Raw genomic sequence first — 11,170 nt, 5'->3', positions numbered from 1 at the left:
TCCTCTCTCCACTGCATTGCCTTCACTCCTTTGCCAAAAATCAGATGCCCAGGTATGGGTCTATTTCTAGACTCCTTACTTTGTTGATCTAATTGTCTATCTTTCCACCAATTTTGATTATTATGGCTTTTATAATAATTATTAAAATCAGGCAGCATTAGCCCCCTAACTCTTTTTTCAAAGTTGTGTTGGTTGTTTTTGGTCCTTTGCCTTTCTATATGAATTTTAGAATTAGTTTATCTATTTATATGAGAAAACCCTAATGGATTTTGATCAGGATTGTATGGAATCTATAGGTCAGTTTGGAGGGAATTGACATCTTAACAATCTTGAGTCCTTTGACTCACTGACACTTATTTAGGCCTGCTTAATATTTTGTAGTTTTCATTGCACAGGTATAATGAGTTGAACCATGTCCCTCCCAAAGATATCTATAACATTTCCCCAGAGTCTGAGAACATGGCTTTATTAGAAAAAAGTCTTTGCAGATATAATTAGAGGTCTTGAGATGAGAAGCTCATCTTGGATTATCCAGATAGCCTCTAAACCCAATTATAAGTATACTTATAAGAGACACACAGAAGACAAACAGGAAGAGAAGAGAAGGTGATGTGAAAAGGCAGTCAGAGACTGGAGTGATGTGGCTACAAGCTAAGACAGACAATAAGGAACTTCTGGGACCACCAGTCCTGGAAGAGACAGGAAGGAGCCTTCCCAAGAGCCTTTGGAGGGAGTGGAGTCTGCTGACACATTTTCAGACATCTGGCCCCCAGAACCAGGAGAAAATAAATGTTCGTTTTTGTAAGCTACCAAGTGTGTGGTAATCTGTCTTGGTGGCCCTGGGAAACTAATACAACAGGTAATTTACATTTTCTGTCAGATTTATTCTTTAGTATTTCATCTTTTTGATGCTGTGATAAATGATATTGTTTTTCAATGTCAATTTCAGGTTGTTCATTGCTAGTATTTAGACACACAACTAATTTTTGTATATTGATATTTTATCTCCCCACTTTGCTAAACTCACTTATTAGTTCTCATAACTTTTTCTGTAGATTACACCAGATTTTCCAAATCAATACATGATCATATCTAAGAATAAAAATGGTTTTCCTTTCTACTCTTGATATTTTTTTTCTTGCATGATTGCAATAGCTAGAACCTCCAGAACAATGTTGAATTGGTGTGGCTGGTGCAACCCTCCCTGATTTTACTCCTGACAGTGCTCATTACATATGTCAGCCGTAGGCTTTTTGAAGATGCCCTTTACCAGGTTGAGAAAGTTCCTTCCTATTATTTGTTTGCTGAGAGTTTTAAAATCAGGAATGGATGTTAAATTTTGTCGAGTGCTTTTAATGTGTCTTTGAAGATGATTGTTTTTTTTTCTTTTCTAAGTGTTATTTGGTAATTTCCTCATCCATGTAATGAGCCCCACTCAACTAGGCACATGAAGGGTCCTTTACAGAGCTCTGCACTGCTGTGCCTGCAGCTCCCTCTTCAGTGGCCCTCTGGAAGCTCTGGCTGTGTGATTTCCCAACTCTTAGCTCCTTCTCCTCAATCAGGAAACTGCCAGTCTGGAAACTGTCTCGAGGCAGTAAGCTGTGGCAATTTTGCAGCTCACAGCCTTTGTTTCCCATCTGTCAAAAATCAGTCTTTCATTGCCTGAGGTTCAGTTTCTTAAATACTGGTGGTGGTAAGTGGTGGTATGTATTTGGTTGTTTCAGGAGGAAGGCAAATATGGTCCCTATTACTCCATCTTGGCTGCAAGGGGAGGTCATATATAAAGTGTTATGTACATTTAAAAAATAGGTTGTACATATTTCTTTTCTTTTCTAAACTTTTTATTATGGAAAATTTCAAAAGTATACAAACTTAGAGAAAGTGGAATAACAAATTTCCATGTAGCCAACTAAGCCAGCTTTAACAAAATTAATTTATGGCCAATTTTGTTTCATCTATTACTCCCTGATCTTATGAAGATTCTTTTCCTCTATTAGGTAATTTTGAAACTAATTGCACACATTGCATAATTTTATTTGTAAATAGTTGTTTGTGTTTCTAAGATACGTGAATTTTTAATTTTTATTTTAAAAGTATTTTTATTGATTATGCTATTACAATTTTCCCAACTTTTCCCCATATATCCTCCCTCCTCCCTGTACCTCAACCCTCCAGCATTCCCCCAGCCCCCCTTAGTTCATGTTCATGAGTTGTACATACAAGTTTTTGAGTCCTCTGTTTCCTATAACATTTTTATCTCTCCCATCTATTTCATGCCTACTAGTTATGCTTCTTCTTCCCTGTACCTTTTCTTCCCTATTCCTCCCTCCCCCCTCCCCACTGAACTCCCTCTGTGTGATGTCCATTTCTCTGATTCTGTTCCTGTTTGGGCTGTTTGCTTAGTTTTTGTTTTTGTTGTTTTTCTTTTCTTTGAGGTTCATTTGTTGATAGTTATGAGTTTATTGTCATTTTTTTCTTTTTCTAAATGTTATTATATTTTTAAATGTAAATTATTTTATTTTTGTTCAATTACAGTTGTCTGTATTTTCTTCCCACCTTCCCCAAACACACCTCCCTCCCTTGTTTCCATCCTCCCCCTTGGTTTTGTCTATGTGTCCTTTACAGTTGTTTCTGAAAACCCTTCTCCCCTCTCTCTCCGTCCCCCACTCCCCTCTGGCTATTGTTAGATTGTTCTTAATTTCAATGTCTCTGGTGATATTTTGTCTGTTTTTTCTTTTGTTAATTATGTTCCAGTTAAAGGTGAGATCATATGGTATTTGTCCCTCACCACCTGGCTTATTTCACTTTAATGCTCTCCAGTTTCATCTGTGCTGTCGCAAAGGGTATAAGTTCCTTCTATCTCTCTGCTACATAGAATTCCGTTGTGTAAATGTACCATATTTTTTTTTGATCCATTCATTTGCTGATGGGCACTTAGGTAGCTTCCAGCACTTGGCTATTGTAAATTGTGCTGTTCTAAATTGAACATTGGGGTGCATAGGTTCTTTTGGATTGGTGTTTCAGGGCTCTTAGGGTATAATCCCATTAGTGAAATAGCCAGGTCAAAATGCAATTCCATTTTTAGTTTTCTGAGAAAATTTCATACTGTGAAGCACTTTATATATATTCATTTTTCATATCTGGGAAGCACTTTATCTTCCCTTCCATTCTAAATGAAAGCTTTGCTGGATGAAGTAATCCTGGATGTAAGTCTTTGCCTTTCATGACTTGGAATACTTCTTTCAGACCCTTCTTGCCTGTAAGGTTTCTTTTGAGAAATCACATGATAATCTAATGGGAACTCCTTTGTAGGTAACTGTCTCCTTATCTCTTGCTGCTTTTAGGATTTTCTCTTTGTCTTTAATCTTGGGTAACTTAATGCTGTTGTGCTTTGGTGTGTTTCTCTTTGGGTCCGACTCTCTGGGCTTCCTAGACTTCCTGGACGTCTATTTCCTTCACCAGATTGGGGAAGTTTTCTTTCATTATTTGTTCAAATAAATTTTTTATTTCTGGTCTTCCTCTTCTCCTTCTGGCACCCCTATAATTTGGATATTGGAATGTTTCAGGTTGTCCCAGAGAATCCTCAGCCTTTCTTCATTTTTTTTTGGATTCTTGTTTCTTCATTTTGATCCAGTTGGATGTTTATTTCTTCCTTTTGTTCCAAATCATTGGTTTCAATCCTGGTTTCCTTCTTGTCACTGTTGGTTCCCTGAATATTTTGCTTTACTTCATTTTGGTTGTCTTTCATTTGTTCTTTCATTTTTCGACCAAGCTCAATCAGTTCTGTGAGCATTTTGATTACCAGGGGTTTAAATTCTCCATCAGATAGGTTGGCAATCTCCCCATCACTTCTCTTTCTGAGGTTTTGCTGTGTTCTTTAATTTGGGCCACATTTCTTTGCCTTGGCACAGCTGATAGGTTGTAAAGGGGCAGGGCCTTAGATATTTGCCCAGGCCAGCACTGCCTGTGTGGGAAGGGCCAGAGAGGGAACAAACAAAGCAGCTTCCCTGCTTGTCTCTAGTGCACTTTCCAACAGACTCTGGTGTCAGACTGGAGGTATTGCTTGCTGCAGCAAGCCACAGTCAGAGTCAGCCACAGTCCAGCCACAGTCAGCTGTGAGTCTCAGTTTTCCCCTTGAGGGTTTCTACCTTCACCTCCATCTTGGCCGGAACTCTAGATATGTGACTATTAAAAAACAAATGACAGAAAATCCTTATTATCCCCAACTGTCTAGTTGTCATCACTGTTTTCTAAACAGTTTGTTCATATCGGAATCCTAACAAGGTCCACCCTTGGTGGATAGGCCTTTTTTTTTTTAACCTACAGAATTTGTGCCTAAGTTTTCTTTCTGACTTACTTATTATGAAGGAACCCGGTCGTTTGTCCCATATGGTTTCCCAAAGACAATATTCTGGTTGCAGCCCCATGTTGTCTTCAGCATGATTCTCTGTCTCTTAATAAGCTTATAGTTAGCTGTGATTCAAGTTCCCTTTTTTTTTGGTAAATATTTCACAAGTTGTACTGTATAGTACTATGAGGCATTCATAATCTGAATTCCTCTTTTGTAGTGTTCTAGTAGCATCCTGTGTACACCCCTACCATAGTACAATCATACATCTTAGATTAGTCTGCTGAGGCTGCCTTAACAGTGGAAGCATCATACACTGGGTGACTTAAACAACAGAAATTTATTTCTCACAGTTCTAGAGGCTGGAAATCTGAGACCAAGGCCTGGCGGTGTTGGTGAAAGTCCTCTTCCTAGCTTGTAGACAGCTGCCTTCTTGTTGCATCCTTACAGAGAGGAGAGAATGAATCTAGTGTCTCTTCCTCTTCATGTAAGAGGACCAGATCTGGGATCCACCACTGTGATCTAATTTAACCTTTATGACCTCCTCACTAGCCCCATCTCCAAATAGTCACATTGGAGTCTGGGCTTCAACATATGAATCTGGGGTGGGGGGACACAAACATTTAGTCTATAACACATCTTAAAATTATATTTTTAAAATGGTATTTTTAAAAAGAGAAGTTTCAGGTTAACAGAAAAGTTTCAAAGATAGTAGAAAAAATTCTTGCATACTCCTGACTCAATTCCTTATTGATAATATTCTACACCACCATGGTACATTTGCTGCAATTAAGAAACCAACACTAGGCCCTGACTGGGTGGCTCAGTGAGTTTGGGCATCATACTGCAAAGCAAAAGGTTGCCTGAGTTGCAGGTTCAGTCACTGGTCAGAGCATGTATAAGAGGCAACCAATTGATGGTTCTCACATCACGTTTCTCTCTGTCTCTTTCTCCTTCCCCTCCCCTCTCTCTAAAATAAATAAATAAGAAACAAACAAACATTGGTACCGTGCTGTTCACTAAACCTAACACGTTGTTTTCATTAATTTTCTTTTTTATTAATTTTAATTAATTTTATTTTTAATTTTTAATTCTTGTTCAAGTACAGTTTTCTGTCTTGTATTCCCAGCCCTGCCCCCCCAACCCAGTGCTCCCCACCTCCCTCCCATCTCCGCCCCCCTACTTAGTTATTGTCCATGTGTCCTTTATACTTGTTCATGTGAGTCCATCCCCTTTTCCCCTATGATTCTCTCCTCTCTCCCCTCTGGACCCTGTCAGCCTGTTCCATATTTGAGTGTCATTGGTCATATTTTGCTTGCTTGTTTGTTTTGTTGTTTAGATTCCTGTTAGCGGTGATATCATATGGTATTTGTCTTCCACTGCCTGGCTTATTTCACTCAGCATAATGCTTCCCAGTTCCCTCCATGATGTTGCAAAGGGTAGGAGCTCCTTCTTCCTTTCTGCAGCATAGAATTCCACTGTGTAAATGTACCATAGTTTTTGATCCAGTCATTGACCAATGGGCATCTAGGCTGCTTCCAACTCTTGGCTATCGTAAATTGTGCTGCTATGAACATCGGGGTGCATAGGTTCTTTTGGATCAGTGCTTCAGGGTTCTTAGGATATACTCCTAACAGTGAAATTGCTGGGTCAAAAGGCACGTTCATTTTTAGTTTTCTTAGAAAATTCCATACTGTTTTCCAGTTTTCATTAATTTTCTAATGTCCTTTTTGTCGTCACAGGATCCGATCCACAAATTAAAATTAAAAAAAAAAATTCTATCCTGAGTTATCCTGGTTTTTGAGTATGTCACTTTCATGGGTTTTTTATTGCTTCCTTAGGTATTATGTGTGTGACTTGACACAATCTGTTGGCAATATTTTATTTATTATTTTGAAGTGCAGAACCATCACTGCCATTATGTCACTATTCACTGCATCCCTCATTTTATTTATTTTTTAAAGATTTCATTTATTTATTTTTAGAGAGATGGGAAAGAAGGGAGAAAGAGCAGGAGAGAAACACTGATAGGGAAGATACATGAGAGAAACATCAATTGGCTGCCTCCTGCACACACCCCAATAGGAGACAGGGCTGCAACCCAGGAATGTACCCTGACCAGGAACTGAACCTTTCACTGTGTGACAATGACCAACCGAGCCATGCTGGTCAGGGAACACTCCCTCATTTGAAATGTAATTGCCCCAGGTACCTTCCCTATGTATGCTGAACACTACACCAGATGGTGTTATAATTTTTGTTGCACCCATGAAGTAGGAATTAATAAACTTAATGATAGTCCATTATGTTGACTCATTCCAATGTTGTCTTTTCCTTCCTGAAATTTTAAGCCCCTTCTTTCCATAGCAGTTGCTTTCTTCAGAGGATACCCTTTGGCCATCTTTGATCAGGCAGTCACTTGGGGTGTAGATTCAGGCTGGGTGGGTGTGTCATTAGGCCTGCTCCCACCCCAACAGTGCTGATTCACACTGCCTCCTTGATAATGGGTGGGGGCAGTGTAGCTCCACCCCCCAATTCCTCCCACCCCCGCCCCAAGCTTCTAACACCTCCTATAGCCCTTTTCTTTTGAGTGGTATAAGCTCATTGTCCTAGAGGAGAGGAGGGTAAGACGGCAGCAAGTCAGCTACTAAATGGGCCTCAACACCATGCTCTGCTTCCTCGGTGCTGGCGGGAATGCTGATCAACCCTTCTTCATGCCACTTAGTTCCATTGGTGCTGGGTGGGAAGTGGTGCTATAGGAGTGTGATCAGCCACCTCCACTGCTCAACTCATTGAGGATCCCCTCTGCGCCCCCATTATAGTGGGGGAATTGTGTCCTAATCTCCTTTTCTTATAAGGACACCAGTCATATTGGATTAGGGTTGACTCTAATGACCTAATTTTAACTTAATTTTCTTTTTAAAGGCTCTATTTCCAAATTTAGTCACATTCTGAGGTATCAGGGGTTAAGGACTTCAACAGAGAAATTTTAGGAGGGCGTAATCCAGCCCACAGTACCTCCCCACCTCCCTGGGCTATGAGGTAATTAGGTAGTTGAATGTAATTACATTTAACAAGGAGTTAATTAGCACATATTCTATTCCAAGGAATCAGGGCCAAGTTTTGAGGGACATTCTGGATTAATGGAATGATTAAGTGATGAGAATGAACCATCCAGCATTGTATAGGAAGAATGGAAATGGGGACCGAAGGACATAGCTATGTGGCAGACATTGCAGAATTCAATTAGAGTGCTGACAGAGGGAGAAGACAGCACAAAAAAGGGATGTGGTAGGTGTGGAAACGCACTAGATGTGGCTATGGATGGAGGTATGACTGGATAAATGATCCTGTGTGTTCCCAGCATCGGCAGAGGGCCAAGCACAGAGTAGGTACGATCCTGTTGCTAAAAGAATGAGTCCCATATTGGTCTCTCCTACTTGTATTGGGACTCTACTGTCAGCATACAGGATATTCTTAGAAAATTATTGATCATCTATTCTAATTAACTTTGCTATAATTATTCAGGAAATATCACCTAGTGGTCCCAGAAATACTGCATTTAATATTTGGTTGAATCAAACAGAAACCTACTTGGGATGGAGAAGGGCCTCTTGTGTCTTGTGGAGTCTGAGGTTACCTGGAGAGTCCATGTGGAGGGCGATCACAAAGGCCTCGTGGTGGTCTGAGTGTTGTTCGAGAACGACTTTGAGATCGGCTGCTTTGCCAAACTTACCAATACTTACTGCTTGGTGGCCATTGGAGGGTCAGAGAACTTTTATCCTATGTTTGAGGACAAGCCTGCTGAGACCATCCCAGTGGTGCATGTGTCCATTGCTAGCTGCTGCATCTTTGGGTGCATGTGTGTGGGGAACAGACATGATCTGCTGGTACCCAGCAACACTACTGACCAGAAGCTGCAACATATTTGAAACTCTCTCCCAGACTCAGTGCAGGTCTGGCTCTCAGCCCTGGGCAATGTCACTACCTGCAATGACTATGTGGCCTTTGTCCACAAAGACCTGGACAGGGAGACAGAAGAAATTTTGGCTGATGTACTCCAGGTGGAAGTCTTTAGACAGACAGTGGCTGAGCAGGTGTTAGTAGGAAGATACTGTGCCTTCAGCAATCAGAGAGGGCTGGTACATCCCAAGACTTCGATTGAAGACCAACCAGGATGAGCTGTCCTCTCTTCTTCAGGCCCACCTCGTGACGGGCACTGTGAACCAAGGCAGTGAAGTAATTGCTGCTGGGATGGTGGTGAATGACGGGTGTGCCTTCTGTGGCCAGGAGACAACCAGAACAGAGCTTTCAGTGGTCAAGAGGGTCTTCAAGCTGAATGAATCCCAGCCTAACATGACTGCTACCATCATGTGGAATTCCCTCATTGACAGCCTAACCTGAATCACCTTCCTTGCTGTTTTGCAGGCTCCTGGATCTGAACTTTGGCTCTCTCTCACCAACCCACCCAATCCTGGATGCTGGCAGAAGGGTGCCAGAGAGCTCATTGGTATCGAGTAGCTGGATGCCCAACCCTATTTCTTCTGTGTCCATCTCCTGAATCTATAGTTACTGTAAAAATCTGCCATGTGCTGGCTGTCAGGCCCTATGGCTCTTGGCAGAGAGCTGTGCTATCCTGTCCCACCCAATTAAAGGCACATTCTTCTGCCTATTAAAAAATATTGGGTTGAATTATATGAAATGGCTAATATTTGGTCATTTAGACCTAAAGAAATGGCCATTCCATGTGGTTCAACCTAATTCAATGTTTGAGTCATTTATTTACATTTTTTTACTTTTAAAAGGAGAAAGAAAATGATCAAGCAATCCATTAAATCAAAACCAAAGAGTATTTGAATACTGTGATCAAATGGTCACATAAGTAGGAATCTTTTCCAAAAACACACCTACTTCTCCAAATAGACAATCTTAAGAGATTATAATATCTTTTTATTATAATCAAGAAAGCTGGGCAGCAAGGGCCTAATAAACTTCTGCTGTGATATTAGTTGCAGTGGATACATGAAACGTATTTTCTGTGCAAAAGGAAGTATGATATGAAAGTCTTATTGTGACATTATTTTCAGTGACTACAGGTTTTATTGGCTGGCTTGGAACGAAGGTTTACCACAGCTCCAGTAATGAATATCCTCATTGTGACTGCTTATAAATCAGTTTTATTGCCAGTGTTGGGCTAATCAAGATCAGCTCCTGCCTAAGAGCATGAGTAAAAAAATAATACACTACAGCATAACAGGATTTATGGCACTTTTCTCGTGCCATTTTATTTGTGCACAATGTTCAACCATCTAAAATTGAGAACTCCTTGACATAAGGTCCTAATCCTGGGCCACATTTAATAAAAAGCATCAAAGGGAATGTTGTTCTTGATTTACTTGCATTGAAAACACATCAATGCAGAAGGAAAGAAGGAGCTCCTACCCTTTTCAACAGCATGGACAGAACTGGAAAGCATTATGCTAAGTGAAATAAGGCAGTGAAAGACAAATACCATATGATCTCACCTTTAACAGGAACCTAAACAACAAAACAAACAAACAAACAAAATATAACCAGACACTGAAATAGAGAACAGGCTGAGAGTGACCAGAGGGGAGAGGGGAGGCAATTTCAGGGGAAAAGGGTAAGGGTCTACAGGGACAAATATAAAGGACACATGGACAAAAACTAGGGCCGGTAGAAATGGGAGGGAGGTGGGGAAGGCTTGGGGGATGGGCTGGGATGGGAGTAAAAGAAAGAAAACTGTAGTTGAACAATTAAAATAATAATAATAATAATAATAAAGTATCAATGCTTGTTAACTTGGGACAACAATGAAGATCTTATAAGTAAGCTGTCACTTTCAATCAAGGCCCAAAATAATTTGGAGGACTTCAAAAATCAAGAACTTGAGGCATACATTTTGTCTATAACACACTGTTCATGAAAAAATTTTTTCAGGCATCTAAAAAATAGCCTGAAACAGCACCCAAGTGTATGAGTAAGCATTCTCCATTTAAGAGAAAATAGAAAAACTTTATTATGACATATGGCTATTTAATGGAACCAAAGTTATGAAAGCACATACTCTTTCTCAGATAATAGTGGGAAGCTGGTTGAAGATATGACTAAATCGATCAGCACAGTACTTCTGAGTTATGCAAATACTCACAGCAATCTCTGAACCAACAGTACCTTATCTCAAAGAACATCAGCAAATGTTAACAAGACAGAAAAAAAAACCAGGGTAAGAAATCATGCACTTCCTCTGTGTGATATGCTAGAAATCTTATGAGTAACACAGCCAGTTCAGCCTTTTCCAGAGGAACCAAAAACATGGTCTATTTTCATAGCACTTATAGACAAAATGATGTTCTGTAACACTATCGTGGAGTCTAGTGTAAGAGAGCCTCAAGGTTCCTGATGGGGCGCTCCATGCTGGGCAGCTCTACCTGGTTAGGAGCTCCATACGTAGGTGATTTCAGGTGAGAGGAGAGCATGGTCCAGAATCAGTCAAACTAAGATTCCACCCTCAGTCAATTATGAATAATACTTCTCTCTCAGACTGGTAAGACAAGCCTCTCTGAGGTGGTGTATGTGTGTGCTCTTAGCCCTTCCTACTTATGTTGAGCTGAGTTTTGCAAGCCTATAATTTATTCCTATAGGTAGATTTCTATTCTTGGAGCAGGAAAGACCTACTCATCCATTCAAATATAGGAAGTTTGGAATCCTGTCAGCCTTGAGTTTTCCCTCACCCATTCCTCTTAGAATTCTTCAATGCTAGTTCCCCAATTTACCTGGTCATTCTGAACCAATGATGTT

The 11,170-nt window shown here is 40.3% G+C and overlaps 1 pseudogene; it reads left to right on the top strand.

The window, feature by feature from the left end:
* Nucleotides 1-6,495: 6,495 nt before the first annotated feature.
* Nucleotides 6,496-9,000, top strand: LOC118993690 (eukaryotic translation initiation factor 6-like; annotated as a pseudogene).
* Nucleotides 9,001-11,170: the final 2,170 nt, after the last annotated feature.

Source organism: Sturnira hondurensis, unplaced genomic scaffold (genome assembly GCF_014824575.4).
Source record: "Sturnira hondurensis isolate 20B ecotype Veracruz unplaced genomic scaffold, ASM1482457v3 Scaffold0008860, whole genome shotgun sequence".
In the NCBI taxonomy this organism is placed as follows: domain Eukaryota; kingdom Metazoa; phylum Chordata; class Mammalia; order Chiroptera; family Phyllostomidae; genus Sturnira; species Sturnira hondurensis.
Note: the sequence above shows the minus strand (reverse complement) of the source record. Positions and strands in the feature narration are given on the sequence as shown.